Here is a 17,532-nt window from a genome sequence, read left to right as displayed (position 1 = left end):
GCTCAATAGCTAGCCCATAATGAGGCTTCATAGTTGTTGAAAAAAAAAAAAAAAAAGAACAAATGAATGAGTAAAAGAATTCACAGGTAAAAATGATTAAAAAAGAAAAGCTTATTTCCATACCAATCACACAAATAAGTAGTTAACATTCTGATTTCCAAATTTTCAAATTGTTCGCCATCGATTTTCCAACTCTGTCAAGCTGGTTTTGCCATCACCGATGTCTTCCTGTAGACCTATTGCCTTCACATCTTCCTTCTGTAATAGGAAACACGTATCTGACTGCCTTACTCTGTTTAAGGTAATGCTTTCGTGCTTCACTGAGATAATCACTCTTTACTGATAATAGATCAACTATTGGTTGGAAGACTGGTATTCAGTGTTAGTTTTTTTCTTCCGGATAAAGAGGGCAGCACCCACAGACATGTGCAGCATGACATGACTACCAGAATGAATTCAAATTGGGTTTTATTTATTACTGTTATTATCAAGGTACTGTTAACTGTTGTCTATTGATGATGGTATCAGTTAGTTCAGTAGTGGTAGTTTAAAATACTTTGCACATTTAACTCAACTTAGAAATTTTAAAATTGTTGAGTAAAAATGAACTATCCCTTCAAAACAGGAAAAGAAGACTAGTTTGCCTTTTTTTTTCCCCACTACTATAAAGTAGCAGGAGTGAATCTTAATTTAGATGAACCAGTAAAATCATATTTCATTATTGTCTAAATCATCTAATTTCTATTCTGAGAACCCAGTCTCACTAAACTGGTGAGTCAACCTCAGTTTTTTCCAGGCTTTCTCCCATAACCAGGTTTGTGCTGAGATTCTAAGTCTCCAGGATGAGGCATTACAATATTGGTCACTAAGTATCTGTCCACACTGGTAACAGCTGGATTTTTCTACAACCACATGACTTTATCAAGCATTCCACTGTGCCATTTCCATGCCATGCACAGGGCTAGGATTCTAAGCTTGGTACCTAATCTACCTGGTTTATCACTTGGAGATTTCCTCTGGAGTCCTGCTTGCTCTCAGGTGTTTCCGGGGAGGACATGAGCATCCCCTCTGTCCAAGGACCAGCAAACCTTCTTCCCCAGCCCCCCAATATGGAGAAAACTCTTGTTTCCTTAGAGAACTTTCTGTCTCTCCTGGTTTCACACAGGGATACCAATTTCCTCTGTCTTTCAATTCTATTATCCTCAGTGGGCAAACAGAAACCAAGAAACCCTGCCGAAAATTTTTTATGTGGCAAGAAACTATGGAAGGGCACCTGAGTGGCACATAGGTTGAGCGCCTGACTCCTGGTTTGGCTCAAGTCTTGATTGAAGGTCATGATCTCAGGATCATGATATCCAGCCCTGCACTGGGCTCCTGGCTCAGTTTGGAGGCTGCTTGAGATTCTCTCTTCCCCTCCCTCTGCGCCTCCCACGTGTGCTCTCTTTCTCAAATAAATAAATAAATCTTTTTAAAAAATGAAGAATGTATAGAACTGGTTATCTGGTTGAACGGAGGACAGACAAGAGGGAAAATTCAAGGAGAAAAACATCTCGCAATTTCAATTAATACCTCAAGAAGAAGAAGAAAATGAAGAAGAAGGAGAAGAAGAAGAATATCAACTAAACATGCTCCTTCCGCTTAGGAATATCTATCTTCAGGGCCAAATTTCCTACCCTCCATTCCCCTCCCTCCAAATGCTAGTTTAGGTACATTTCTGTCCTTTCTCCTTGCTCTTTGCCTAACAGAGATCACATTCTTCTTAAATAAAGTAGGCACTGCCTAAGCAATATAATCTAAGGGGTACTAGGAAGGTCCCTCCCTGTTTGAAGATGCTTATTTCTCTGTTACTGATGAGCAACTGCTGGTGTTGCCATTAGAAAAACCAATGCCTCAGATTAAGGCAGAAGCTTAAGTAGCGGGTACTTAAAAATAATCCCCACATTTAAGTATTCATTCAACACAGATTTGCTGATAACTGATATATGCCAGACACTGGGCAGGGTACAAGATATACCACAATAAAAAAGCAAACAGGGTTTCTCTCGCACAGAGTTGATAGCCTAATCATGGTAAGAGATATGAGAAAACACTTCTTTTTTTTTTTTTAAAGATTATTTATTTATTTATTAGAGTGAGAAAGTTTGCACGGCACACAAGCAGGAGGAGCAGCAGGCGGAGGGACAAGCAGACCTCCCACTGTGCAGGGAGCCCGATGAAGGACTCGATCCCAGGACCCTGGGATCCTGACTTGAGCTGAAGGCAGATGTTTAACTGACTGAGCCACACAGGTGTCCCCATTTCTTTCTTTCTTTCTTTCTTTCTTTTTTGAGAAAACATTTCTTTTTTTTAAGATTTTATTTATTTTATTTGACAGACAGAGATCACAAGGAGGCAGAGAGACAGGCAGAGAGAGAGGGGGAAGCAGGCTCCCCACCAAGCAGAGAGCCTGATGCGGGGCTCGATCCCAGGACCCTGAGCTGAAAGCAGAGGCTTAACCCACTGAGCTACCCAGGTGCTCCAAAAACATTTCTAAATGATTATCAATTACAGTTATAAGGGCTATGAAAGGAAAATGGAGGTATCTGTGAAAGTATGTAACAGGGGAACTTCCCTGATGAAGCAACATTTAGGCAAAAACTTAAAAAGGAAGTGAAGCGATGCATATTCTCCTCTAGACAGGACACAGCATGTCTAGAGGCCTTGAAATAGGCCTTGTTTAGAATTTTTTTTTTTAAGTGAAAAAAGACACCGGTGGCTGAATCCTGAAGGTGGGACTGGGCGCCTCAAAGATAGGCTAGAAGGTGAGAAGGGCTACATAGAGTATGCAGGCTGTGTAGATTGTAACGAAGATTTTGGTTTTTACCCAAAAAGACCCTGACGTGTTTTATGCATAGCAATGAATGATCAGGTTTCTATTTAAGAATTCTAGCTGCTGTGCAGAGAATGAATGGGAGGAGGCAAAGACTGAATATGTAAAACATTATGCCATTACCAGCTAGTAGTATCCTAGTCTCTCAATTCTCTCCGAGTAACTGTTGACACAAGAGTGTGACAGTAAAAGCCCTAAGAGCGAGTCTCTCCCATAGCTACAACCTTACCAAACTGTACTTTCCTATCTGTGTCTCCTTCCTTTTGCTCATGTACTTTTGCTTATAATAAAGTCTCTACCTGGCAGGTCAGCTCTATTGCCTGGGCCCCTATTTTAATCAGGGAATTTATAAACTCTAAAACCTTGCCTGTTTAAGCCTCCTCTCTCTTACCACTCATGCCCTACACCCAGGGACTGGAGTCCTGCCCCTGAACTCCAGTCTTGGGCGTGGAGCTTTGTTATATGCTAACAAAGTCACCTGAGAATGTCTTGTCTGGCACTGGCAGTGACCCTGCTTTGACCTAGACATCAAGACATGACCTAAACTACTTCTCGCTATCCTTACTGACACCTTCTTTGTTCAAGCTGCTATCATTTCTCCTTCTTCTTCTTCTTCTTCTTTTTAAGATTTATTTATTTATTTTAGAGAGAGATAGAGAGAAAGTGCACACACGAACAGATGGAGGGACGCAAAGAGAGAGAGATGGGGAGTGAATCTTCAGCAGACTCCTTGCTGAGCATGGAGCCCAATGAGGGGCACGATCTCATGACTGAGATCTTGACCTGAGCCAAAATCAAAAGTCTGATGATTAACTAACTGAGCCCCCCAGGTGCGTCAAAGCTGCTATCATTTCTTACCTCAATCACCCCAACATTCTACTGGTACATCTTCCTCTATCAGTCTGGCTTCCCACCAATGGCTTAGCTCACACCACAGCAAGAAAGATCTCTCTAAAACAAAAGTGTTGCCGTGTCCTCTCCCTCCTGAAAGCCCTTCAGTGGTTTCATATTTCTTACCAACAGCAGACTCCTCACATGTCATAAAAGGTCCTTCAGAATTGGACTCTGCTTACCTTTTCAGTTCTGTTCCACACACTCTCTCCTTTGGACTTCCTGCTCCAGTCACTCTTATCTCATTTAAGAGCAGGATTAGGGGCTGGACAAACTGGGGTGCTCATCCCACTGGAATGCATTAGAAATACTGTGCTTGGGGGACCTGGGGTGGCTCAGCTGGTTGAGCATCTGCCTTCAGCTCAGGTCATGATCTCATGGTCCTGGGATCGAACCCTGAGTCAGACTCTCTGGTCAGTGGGGGGGGGTCCGCTTCTCCCTCTCCCTCTGCTGCTCTCCCTGCTTGTGCACTCTCTCTCTGCCAAATAAATAAATCTAACCTTTAAAAAAAAATTAGAAATACTGAACTTGGTTGCCTTGGTTCCCTAAGTTTTGTTTAACTGGTGAAATTGACACTGGTGTTGGTTCTGGAAAAAAAGAGTCAGCACTCCCAAATGTAAATAAAAATGTTCTCCTGGTCCCCCAGACATACTGACTTAATAAGTATTTCTGCAAAACGTATTTAGAGTGACAGCCAAAAGTTGGCAGTAAGCTGAATTTCTAACACCAAATAATACATTGGATAGTGCTATTTATCAGGGATGAGTAGTTTATTTTATTATCTAAATGTTACATTTCTAGTACACCTCCCAAGAAGTTCACTGGTTCAAAACACATACCAACTGAAGAAAAGGAAGAGAAGGGGGAAGGTTTCACTGAATAATTCCACAATATCGACTCTACTTTGACCCAGCTGAAGTGAATTACTAAGTGAATGTGTTTTGCATATAATTTTTTTGTAATAGAAAAATCAATTTCTTCCTGGCCTGAAGAAATAAATATTGAACAAATAGTTTTTAAATATCCATTTTAAGGGGTGACAAGATGTTGGCCTGCCTAACAGGCCCTGATTCTCAGCATACTCTTGCAAGCCCCTATGCTTTGCTAGTCTTGGAATATGCCTCATTCCCTTATGCTATTACCTACGCAGCTGAAATAGCACTCCTCTAAAGGCCTTCCATGACCCATAGGTTCAGGTACGTCTCTGTCTATACTTTCTATCTTCCCACACTTATCATTGCCTTGTGTATCCATTCTATTTTACTGTGTGTCTATTCTTCTAAGACCTTAAGTTTCTGAAGCAGGATATTCTTTGTTTTGTTAACTTACATATCCCAAACACTTGGGCCAGTGCATAAAACGCAGAAGACCCTCAATAAATATTAGATGAATGAATGAACACATGAATGAGTAAATGCATGAGAAGAGTACTTCATGTTAGAGCTCCCTGATTCCTCGCCTGAACTTCCCCTGTCATTTATCACCATGGCATCCAGTTACCATATTCTGCATGAAGCCGTGTCTATGAACTGAATTAATGACAGATCTAGAATTAACTACAGCTGCTGCCACACACATCCCCAGGCAGATGACAGTTTTCAACAATGGGTATAGAAAAAGTAAATGCTAAGACATTTAACATCATGAATTATCTTCTTCATAATTTTGTTTATGGCCAAATCTCCTCATATTCTTCCCTGGTTTTCATAGGGAACTCCCCAGACATCCGGAAAACAATTTAGTTAATGAAGTCTCAGCTCTGCAACTCCCAAAGGACTATGGATACAGTGAATTCAAAGCTTCAGAGAAGGTCAGCCTGAGGTAGCTGCTTACGAAATTATTGATGGCTCATGGAGTAAGCAAATCTTCTCCTGGCTGACATCATCACTCCAGAGTTGCAATAATATTCCAGGGCATTATGTTGTCTTTTGCAAAAATTACTTAATCAAAAAAAATATGAAATCCTTACAAGGTAGGCAAAGCTATATAATACCCATTCTATATATGAGAAAACTGAGGCCTGGGGAAGTTAAACAAATTGTTCAAGGTCACCCAATTAGGGAATGGGAGAGCCAGAATTCCAAATGGATCTAACAATTCCAGTATACAGGCACCCTCAATATAGCTTACATCCTTCCACTCTCACCCCTCAATCAATTTTTACAAGAAATTCAAGCTGGTTTTGAAATCTGAAATGAGGGGTGCTTGGGTGGCTCAGTCAGTTAAGTGTCTGCCTTCAGCTCAGGTCATGATCCCAGGGTCCTGGGATCAAGTCCTGCATTGGGCTCCTTGCTCAGTGGGGAGCCTGCTTTTCTCTCTGCCTCTGCCTGCCGCTCTGCCTGCTTGGGCTCACTCTTGCTCTCGCTCTCTTTCTCTAACAAATAAATAAATAAAATCTTTTCTAAAAATCTGAAATGAGTTAATAAAAAAGAAAATTAATCTTTCTGTTTGTGATGCTATAATTTTTTATTTTGAGTTCTTTTAAACAGCTGTTGCATACACTACTTTGGGGTAAATAACATTTCTTTAAATAGAAAAAAAAATCTCATTCTGTTTACATCTAAAATTAATTAAGAGGGGTGCCTGACTAGCTCAGTTAGTGGAGCATACAACTCTTGATCCCGAGGTCATGAGTTCAAGTCCCACAATGGGTGTAAACCTTACTTTAAAAATAAAATTAAATTAAGAATGATTACGAAGGGAGCACCTGGGTGGCTCAGTGGGTTAAAAGGCCTCTGCCTTCGGCTCAGGTCATGATCCCACAGTCCTGGGATTGAGTCCCGTATCAGGCTCTCTGCTCAGCAGGGAGCCTGCTTCCTTCTCTCTCTCTGCCTGCTTCTCTGCCTACTTGTGATATCCATCTGTCAAACAAATAAATAAAATCGTTAAAAAAACAAAAGAATGATTAGGAAGGATTCAGGAACAAAAAAATCTAAGCACATGACATGAGTGTGTTCCCTAAAGTATATATATAAAAAAAAAATCACTATAGAGTCTATCATTATTATAAAAAGAAATATACTTAAAATCACCCAAATTATCATCACTCATGATGGTTTTATTCATGAATTAGCAATGCTATGGTTAAGGATAAACAGCTCATGAACTGTAGAAGATTGCATGGGGAGAGAGGCCAGTTAAAGGGGAAAATAAATTTAGAAGAGGCGGGCAATAATACTGACCAGCAGAAAAAGATATTATGGTGGTGATGGGAAGAGAGAAGAGGTAGTGACCCCAAGAAAGGTGAAATAGGGTTACCCTTCCTCCTTGAGACCTTTGAGAAAAATGTGGGACACATGTGTTTAGGGAGGGTTAAGCTTGAAACATATTCTATGCTGACATCCAACTGGTGCCATGAGAAAAAAAGCCAGTGAGGGTGAGGTTAATAAAGCTAATATTTACTGTGCACTTAGTATACACCACACTCTACAATAGGATCTTTATGTGGTTCTCAACAGATTTAAAAAGAGAATTCAAAATAAATGAAAGGTAGTTTTGGGATCAAAGTTGCTTTCATTTGAATTAGAGAGAAAAAATTGTTAAAATAATTTAGATATTTATAACCAATAAATCTGTATAGACTCACCGTGTTTCCAACACTCCATTCGAGATTATGAGAAGCTACAAGAAAAAAGATACCTTGACATCAGAGGGCCATATAACTGATGAATTAAATCTGATGAGCATAAAACATAGTAATAGTTCAGGAAAAGGATGAACTTGTATGGTTTGTAGAATCAAATAGGCCAGGAGGGATTTTCTCTGTATCTTAGAAGCATGGGAATTAGAGGGATAGTGGCAAAGAAGAGAGACCTTTACACCCGAGGCATCCCATGAGCAAAACAACACAGGGGAAGCTCAAGGTGGCTTATTAAAGTCTGTTAAGATTTGCCTAACTGGAATTTAGGGTGGGTTTGGGGGAGAAATGAGAGAGAGAGACCTATAAATTGGGATGATGAGATTATGGCAAACCCTAAAACAATTTAATGGATTAAAATCTATGGAACTTGAACTCCAGTTGGTCGTTGGAGTCTCAGTGTCACTCTACCTATCCCAATCTAAATCTCTGACATCGACACGGCTAGCTTTCTATCTACATTCCCTGCAGGTTTGCAGGAGCTTCATGCCCAGTGGCCCTTTAGCAACCCCAGCCAGAACTGGGACAGGTGCAGAGGTAAGCCCCCTCTCTTACGTGGAGAAAAAAAGGCCGTGCCCTAAAGGAGGTGTCTCTCCCCATAACGGCATCCTCTTCTGCTATCACACGCCTCACGCCTGCAGCAGCTTCCCTTACCCTCTCGGCCTACCTCTTAGAAGAATGCGTGGGCTCCACGGTGGAGTCTGCAGAGTCCAGACACATTAAGGTGAGCTGCGGGTTTCATCAGCCTCGGGTATAAGAGGTAACCTGGTAAGCACGGCTCACCCATATATCCAGCCCACAGCTGTCATGCTGTCCACAGAGAGTCTCTGCAACAGTGTTCTCTACAGGCAAAGCAGTTTGCTCTCTCACATTTTAGTGGGGGGTGAAGGACACATTTTGCAAAGACAGAGTAACACCAATGTGAAAGGCTGGACTCCACTCTAGCTTGGCACCCTTCCTGCCATAACAGAGAGCCACCTCTGTCAAATGTGCTGAGGTGCACGTCAACAGCAGTAATTATGTGGGAAATGGCACTCCTTGTAGCCACTGTGGTCTGTCGTAGTAAAAGATAACTGGAGACTTGAGCATTGGTAGATGGTAAATTTGTCACTCTAAGTAGCACAATGCTTAATGGTGATAAAGAAAATGAAGCAAATACCTGACATTAAATCTCTTTTATGGTATTTTCATAGAACTGGAAGAACACCTACATAATCCTAAACCTCAGGAAGGAACATGAAAAGAAAAATATAGTCCTTAGTGACACGGACTTTCATAACTGGATGGGATGTTCAGGATCATTAATAACAACTTCCTTTCCAGGTGAAGCAATTAAGACTTAGGAAAGTTAAAGGATTTGACCCAAGTTCATATGGCTTTCGGAAGCAGAGCACAGCTATTTGGATGATGTCCCAAATCTCGCTTTTTCAAAAAAAAAAAAAAAAAATGCCATGCTAAAACAACAAAGATCTGCAGTCCACAAAACAGTAGGACAGGGGTGCCTGGGTGGCTCAATGGGTTAAAGCCTCTGCCTTCTGCTCAGGTCCTGGTCCCAGGGTCCTGGGATAGAGCCCCGCACTGGGCTTTCTGTTCGGCAGGAAGCCTGCTTCCTCCTCTCTCTCTGCCTGCTTCTTCGCCTACTCGTGATCTCTGCCTGTCAAATAAATAAATAAATAAATAAATAAATAAATCTCTTTAAAAAAAAAATAGTAGGACATATATTATTATGTTTGATCTTTACTGCAACCCTATGAGGGTAGTATAATTATTCTTTTCTCACAGATCCAAAACCCAAGGCTCAGACAGATCAACTGAGCTGTCTGAAGAGCTCATGGAAAAGATGGGGATCGTACCTGTGTCTTGCCCAAGAGACTGAATCAGTGATGCTGTTGGTCTTGTAGATGGAACTCCGCAGACACCTCCTCTCTGCTTCTTCACTGCACCTATGCAGGAACCTGTAGCTCTTAAAATGAGGTGATTGGTCATCAGCTATTTTATTCAACAAACAGGTACTGTGCACCTACTATATATATCGGGCAATGATCTACATCACAGAGTTAGAGCAGTCAGAACAACGGACAAAGTCAATTACCATCATGGAGATAAATAAAATACAAAAACATATACGGCAGGTGGAAATAAGTTCTACAAAAGAAAAATAAAGTATGATAAGAATATAAAAAGTGTTGGGTGTAGCATTTACCAGTCACTGAGTGGCTCTGTCCCAACCTGAGCAAATTGGCATGAACAGACCTATATATTTTTTTTCATTTTTACTTAAATACCCATTACTTAACATATAATATAATATTAGTGTCAGGTATACAATATAGTAATTCAACACTTTCATACAACACCCAGTTCTCATCACAGCAAGTGCCCTCCTTAATCCCCACCACCCTTTTAATCCATCCCCCTGCCCTCCTCCTTTTGGTAACCATCAGTGTGTTCTCTATAGTTAAGAGCACAGATCCTTTATGCAATGATCTGTAAGCTATAGTAACAAGCCCAAGTTTACAGAGTCTTAGCTGTTCACAGCTATATTCAGTGTTATGGAAAAAATAAAATCCAATCATAAGCTCAGTATGTACTAAGAGAAGACTCTAGAGGCTATTTTTTTTTCAACTTTTAAGACAGATTATATTAACTTGTAGAAGCACTGACTACCTAGACTTAATCATAAATCCTGATTGGCAGATATATATGTCACAAAAATGGGGGCTCCAATCATTACTTAATGAATGCAATTTGCCTGGTAGAAAAAAAAAAAAATGAATCCTTCCCAAAAAATAGGTATTATACAAAGCTGTCCTTGTCCATGATAAGGTTGTAATTCACCATCCATCCACCCTGGGACAAAGGAGAGGGAATTTTTGCCCTAATATGTCTTGGAGACATGCTTTGCCCTCTTGGCATGAGGGCAGACTGCTCTGAAGAGACTCCAGGCATGTCCATATTGCCACTGGCTGTGCTGACCCTGGGTAAACCTGAGTAATGAGTAAAATACACACCCTTTGTCACCTCCTAAAACCTGTCTCATTCACATGAATACTTACACTTCCCATCCTAATACTTCCTCAGGAGTCAAGGTACCTCGGTGGTGCTGGCTGCCCACAGCCCACAACTGTGGTAATTTCCTTAGGCTATTTCTCAAGAGCTTGCTCGGAGAAGCAACAGTTAAGCACCACAGACGATCCTTTATATATATGTTATATTATTTACTCCTCAAAACAACCTGACGAAGTAAACACAGTTATTTTCACTTAGCACATGAAGAAACTGCTGGTTATGGAGATGAAGTATCCTGCCTGTGGTCACACACATAGTCTCTTTCTCCTTCCAACATAACAAGCTACATGTCCAGTCAATCTACTATGTGCAAGGGTAAGACCTATGTTTTTACACAACATTTCAATATTTTTAAGACAATACTAGAAGTACCTATAAATATCGCAAAGAGCTTCATTGTTTACAAATTTCTCGCACATTCAGTATCACAGTGACAAGTCAACAAGGGAAAGAAAACATAAGTCCTCACCATCCTCAAAAAAAGAAATTGAGGCTTCTGTGTAGCTGTAAATCCTTTAAAAATTTAGAGTTTATAATTTTTAAACTTTAGTTAGTATTAAAAATAAAGGAGGGGCATGACTCAGTCATGCCTCAGTCGTTGAAGTGGTCAACTGTCTGACTCTCGACTTCAGCTCAGATTGTCATCTCACGGGTCTTGAGATTGAACATGGGTCTTGAGATTGAACCTGGCCCTGCGCTCTATACTCAGCGGGAAATCTGTTGGAGATTCTCCCTCTCCCTTTGCCCCTACCCCTACTCTCTCTCTCTCTTTCTCTAAAATAAATAAATCTTTGAAAAATAATTTTTAAAAATAAATTAAGTGTTTGGGGTGCCTGGGTGGCTCAGTCAGTTATGTGTCCAACTCTTGATCTTGGCTCAGGTCATGATCTTGGCATTGTGAGACTAAGCTTGGCATCAGGCTCCATATGGAGCCCTCTTGACATTCTCTCTCTCCCTCTTCCTACCCCACAACCAAAAATAGTAAGATTTTTAAAATAAATAAATAAATAAAGTAAGTGTCAGCTTATGTGTTTGGGATTATTTTCCTAAGAATACTGTTATGTTTACCCTTCCCCTAAAATTAAAAGCACAGGCTGTAACAAGCATGTTAATGGTTAAATAGTGAAAAAATAAAGTATGTGTTTAAAATACACAACAGGTTAGAGATAATTAGAAGCTAGTCAACATTATCCAGCTAGAGAAATGTTTTGATTTCTAATATTGTCAAATTTTATCTCCCTAGATAGGTTAATAATAGTTCAGCTAATGCAATTTTAGACCTCATTTAATCCACGCAACAACTGGAAGATGAGAATTATGATTCTCACTTTACAAATGAGGAAATTTGGACTCAGAGAAGTAAAATACATTCCCAAACGACAGCGCCATCATTTGGATTTAGGAGTATCTCTCCCAAGGTGTGTGCTCCTAAACACTCCAAGGCCTTCTGTGTATCTCCTTCTTCCTACCAAAGCCCAAGCCTTACACACGATCTGACTTCATTCGTCCCTAAGCAGTGCCAGGGGTGATCCAAGTCTATATACAGACCAGTTTCCATCACAGATGAACAATACTAGACATTTAACAAAATGCACTCTCAGAAAAGATGAATACTTTGACTGTCACTTTGACAGTCCAAAAACGTTTTAAATATTATGTGCATTCTGCCACTGCACACATGAATCATATTCTTGACTTCATGTTAAAGTTAAATATCTTATCTTTGCCGGACTTCCAAAATTAATATGCTGATGATTCACAACCCCTTGTAACATCACCTTTGCCCTACCATTTTTCATCACTGTATTATGATAGAAATGGTGCTTTGGGGTTAAATCATGTTCATCTGGAGGAAGATTGTTATGGTCTGCATAAATAGCATTCAGTTATTTTTGAAGAATTATTTTCTCCATCTGTTCAAATCAATGTTCGTTACCCTCAAACTGGTAACATTGCCTACCTGAATTCTTGGCTTTAAGGGATTTACTTAGCCTGCTCCTTGACCTTTTATTAAATGATCTGGAGCTGTTTTATTTCTTCAACAAGTTTTGTCTGACTGTTGTTTTAGTCATGCAAAAAAAAAAAAAAAAAAGAAAAGAAAAGAAAACTATAAACCAAGATTTTAAAAAATACTGTACAGATTTGCACACGAGGAGGCTGGCAGTCTTCCACACGGTGTTCATTCTCTGCAGCACAAATCGTCACCACAATAGAGAGCCTAAAACAAAAGCCAAATGCTGCAGAAGGAGTACTTTTCCTTCTGAAAAAATTCCAACATTGGGGAGCATACTTTCCTATGGATGCACACGTATAATTTCCATTATTGTTAATGGGAGCTATACATGCATAACACCCATTACTGCTAATGGGAGCTAAGTGCACACACAGGGGTAGAATACAGTGAAATCTGTCTTAGCGAATCACCCAAGAGACTAGCAAAAATCAGTTGCCTGGTAGAGAATGGTTTTAAATTAAAAGCAGAACAGAACTGAACTTGAAACCACAGGGGAACTATTTAAACTTCAGGGAGCAGTGGGAATTGGCTTCTCTCTTTCTTGCTCTATTCCAGAATCTTGTTTTCCTCATCCATGTTCTTGATGAGAGCCAATGACCTTGTGATCTCCTAAAGAGATGATCTGAAAATGAATTTCACACCTCCATTGACTCAAATGATAAACTTGGGGATCTTTTGGTGGGGGGAGGGAATACAGCTTCAAGATGATTACATAACAGCATATGCAAAATACAAGTCACATGGTTACATTTAATGACGGTTAATGAACCAGAATGAAACAGTAAGGCAATATTATTATGGCAATTTATATCAATCATTCATTAAACATCAAAAACATCTGTTCTACTATAATGTTATTGTAAAAGTCAATGAAAGATAAACCAGAAAGTGATTTCAGTCTACCCAAGTGGCCTACCACATTTCAGGGCTTTGGAAACAGACTATTCTTACGGTATCTCAAAATCATAGAATCTTGTCGTACTCCATTCTCTTCATTTTGCAGATAAAGAAATTGCAGACGAGTCAAGTGTTTTTTCCAAGGTCACAGAGTATTAAAGGCAGATCTTAGATCAGAATTCAGAATTTTCTTGACTCCAGATCCAGTGGTTTTAATGTTCAAAGACCTAACAATTTCCAACGACTTTCATCTCTTGGTTTTGTATTGGTCTCTGGGGACCAAATGCACAGATGGGTAGATGAGTTGCAAATTCCAAAAGGGGCAATTCTGGAGCTCCGGAGACATGGGGACTAAACATTCTGCATATTACTCAAGTGATTGCATGCTCCAGTTATTTCTAAAAATAGTTTCAAATATAAATCTCAACAAGTGTTTTATTTTAAAAAGGCAGAAACAAAATAGTCAGAAGTGAAAGGTTTGTTACTTCATGTTTAGAGAAGAAGAATGGAAAAATTGTGCTTAGAATGACTTCAGTTCTATATCTTGCTACTTATCTCTTCCTCCAAGACTGTAACTATAAGGCACCAACAATAAAGTCGTTCTCATATCATCTATGTTACATATGTGACACATGGAATTTTTCTTATTCTTCATACACAGACGTTCCCAGTCAGCCTTGTTTTGAGCTGATTCTCCTACAAATGGGCAGGAGCAGACAGAAAACAACACAGGAAATGTTTGCAAGAGCCATCAATTTATAAAGACCCATATCACTTCACTGCTCTTTCTCAAGGAAGGTGTCCCTGCTGCCTTGGCTACCAGTCCCTTGCCCTTCGTAGTTCAAATATTCGGCCTAAGGAAACCAACTGCCCCATGGAAGAACCAGAAATAATCGAATTTCCATTCCAACCAAGATATTTTGCATATCCTGGTTTGTGATTTTACAATGAATATAACCTTTTTTGATATACTTCTTTCACATCGAGGGCCCTGCTGATCCAAACCATTCAAGTTGGAGGGATGGGCAGTTGATCAGTGTGATCCTCCCTCAGGCGCCAGTGTTAGTCTAGCAATAAATTCCAAGTGGAAGGAGAGAAAGAGCAGAGGGAGTGAAAGGGAAGGGAAGGCAAGGCAAAGAATTTGAAATGGAGAGTGGAGTGAGGAAGGGAAAGATGGGGCAGGAAGCGAGGGGATAAAGAGAAGAAGCAGCGGAGAGACGGAAGACAAGGAAAGCAGCATACAAGTCACCAGAGAGTTTGGGATGGCAGCTCATGAAGCGGGTGTGCTAGAGCAAAAACAGCAAGGAGTTTGAAGCCTGAAATAACTGGGTTGTACTATCAGCTTGGTCTTTACTCTATAACATGTGATATTGAACAAGCTAAATAAACATGCTGTCTCTCGGCTTCCCCCTCTGTCGGAGAAGGACAGAAGGCTGCTCGTCCTATTTTGCAGGGTTGTGGTATGATGAGGTAATATTGGGAAAAGCTTAATAACCCATAAAGAGCTATGAGGTACAAATCCTAGAATACTGACTGTTTAATAAAACAGATGATCGGGGGAAAAAAATCATACGGAAGGTACCACCTTTTTTCCAGGTATCAGAACACATCTTTATGGCCTTTGATTGTCAGCCTAACTTGCTCTGAACACCTTTGCTCCTACTCTATCTTTATTCTATGACAAGAGCAACCAAATAGAGACCAAATACTTTATGCAAAAAAAAAAAAAAAAAAAATCAGTCCAACCTACTATGCTAACAGCACGTCATTTGACAGAATTCTTTCAAAAGTCATGTGGAAGGACAAGTCCCTAAACTAAAAGTAAGGGCCTTGGATACGAGTAGAAGCTGTTTCTGATGACTCTACAAGAAACCAGCTCCAATTTCCAGAGACATGATTACAGGAGGGCAAGTACCCAAGGGGCTGTGGCTCAGCCCAATGGTTGATGCAGAGAATGAGTAAGCTCTTCTGAAGGCGCACAGATCTCACCGACTTCCTTCAGCTCTTTGTGGAAAAAGAAGGAGGTCCTAATTCTTTCTCTGGAATCCTGAAATGATTTATTTTATTTTATTTTTTTATTTTTGTGACCTGTGTTACAAACTAGCTTTCATTGAACCTCTTTTGCATACATGATATATTTTCATTGTCTGTTCATTTTTTTCCCTCCAGCTAACTGTAATCTCTCTGAGGACAGTAACCGTAACTTTCATTGTTGCTGCTAATCTCTGGGGCCTCACACAGTAGAAGATATATAGTAGGAGCCCAATAAATATCTCCTTGATTTATTTACATATGTATTTATTTGCCCACCTTCAATAGATTAGAAAATAGTGTAGACGTAAGCCATCTTACATATGCACAGACCAGCACATAGTTTACATATTAAAATAGTTGTATAATTGATTGTTTGCATAAGTAATTAATTCATCTGAGTATAAACAAGTGCCCACAAAGCCAATTTATTATAGAATAATTTATTCTATAACAAGCATGAATTCCAGCCAAACAGTGCTAGAACATCTAATGATCATGTTCCTAAAACTCATCTTGTAGCTCTTAAAAAAGACAAACAATGGTTTAGTCTTCACACACAAATTTGGGGATTATATCTTCTGAGGAAATGTTGAGATAATTGTTTTGTTCCTAAGAAACATTGTTTCTTGCAATTCTGTTTAATGGTGTATATTCTATGATTTGGAGTTGACTTTTTCCTCTCATTAATATTAGCATTGCATAAACGGTGAGACAGCTATTTATTCACCTATTTTAGAGACATTAAAAAGAAATGTTTTCTTCTTGTAAGATGATGGCACTATTGCTTCACTCTTAGTTTAACATGGTTTAGGGAAAGGAATACTAGCTAAAAATCAAGACTTGGGTTGGGTCCCAGCTTTAATGTTTTGTCAATATCTGACTTGACAAGTTGCTATTTTGCTAATCTTGCTGACCCTCCACTTCTTATCTGTAAAATGGTTGAGAGAGTGTTGGAAGAATAGAATCACATGTCTAATAGGAGTATTGTATGTTCACTGCAAAGCACCATAAAAAGTAATGATTATAACAATAGATACTTGTATGATACTTGCTGAAAGTTTAGGAATTGAGCATCCAATATTTCTAGCTCATAAAAATTGTGCACTGTGGGTGTTATTACCCCCATTTAATAGATGAGGAAAATGAGTTTTAAGGAGTTTATTTAAGTGAATTGTCCAGGATCAAATGGTAATAAAAGGGAGGAATCGGTGAGCTATTCATAGAAATCTGCAGTCAATTTGCTTACATTTTTGCCCCACTCTTTTTTTTTTTTTCTCTCGCCAATATGGTCTCCAATATCCTTCATTTTTCTAACTTTGGAGAGGGCCGTCTAGTGATAATCTGCATTGTTTTGTGCCTTATCTTTTAAGGTTCATTTCCATCTCCACTCTTCCCCCATATGATACACAGGATTTATGTAACGTTGCTTCTCAACTGATCTACTTTCCTTTTACGCTGGGGAGGACACATACAGATACTAGCAATATCAAAGGTGACAAGAGGGTAGGAATGCTCTGATCCATGAGAGAAATTTCCCAAGTATTTTTGGGTAGACACTGTCATAAAATAACAAAGGGCCACAATAAGAAGATAAAATTACTGGATGGTACTTCTAAGGACAAAAATATTTCTGAGTTGAGAATGAATGTCACATTTACAAGTTCACTTTCCCCGGATCTTTTGATAACATCCCTATCATTTGTCATGGGATATAGATTGTGGGGAATGGTGTATGGGTATGGTGTGGGGAAATAGGCTGAAGTGTAAAAGATAAAGAAATTGTTCAGCTGGGTAAGGAGTTTTTGTCTATATAAATCTCTATTAAAATTTGCTTCTTCATAAAGGGTCTTTGCAATGAAGAAATCTAATGGATACGAATATCATCAATGGGACAAATTGACACAATATAGCTGCTTATGTAATATATCAAGAAACATTCAGGCAAGTCTAAATTGAAGATTATTTTATAGAGCAACTGGCCTGTACACTTCAAAAATAGTTATGCCATAAAAGACCAATTTAATTAAAAAAGGTGAGGGGGAGAGGCAGAGGAAATAATTAAAGAATATTAAAGAGACACGCAACTAAACTCAGTGTATTTTTGACCAGATCTCAAAAAAA

Source organism: Mustela putorius, unplaced genomic scaffold (genome assembly GCF_011764305.1).
Source record: "Mustela putorius furo isolate JIRA1106 unplaced genomic scaffold, ASM1176430v1.1 tig00003853_pilon_pilon_pilon, whole genome shotgun sequence".
NCBI lineage: Eukaryota > Metazoa > Chordata > Mammalia > Carnivora > Mustelidae > Mustela > Mustela putorius.
The sequence above is the reverse complement of the archived record's forward strand: the minus strand, read 5'-3'. Positions refer to the sequence as shown.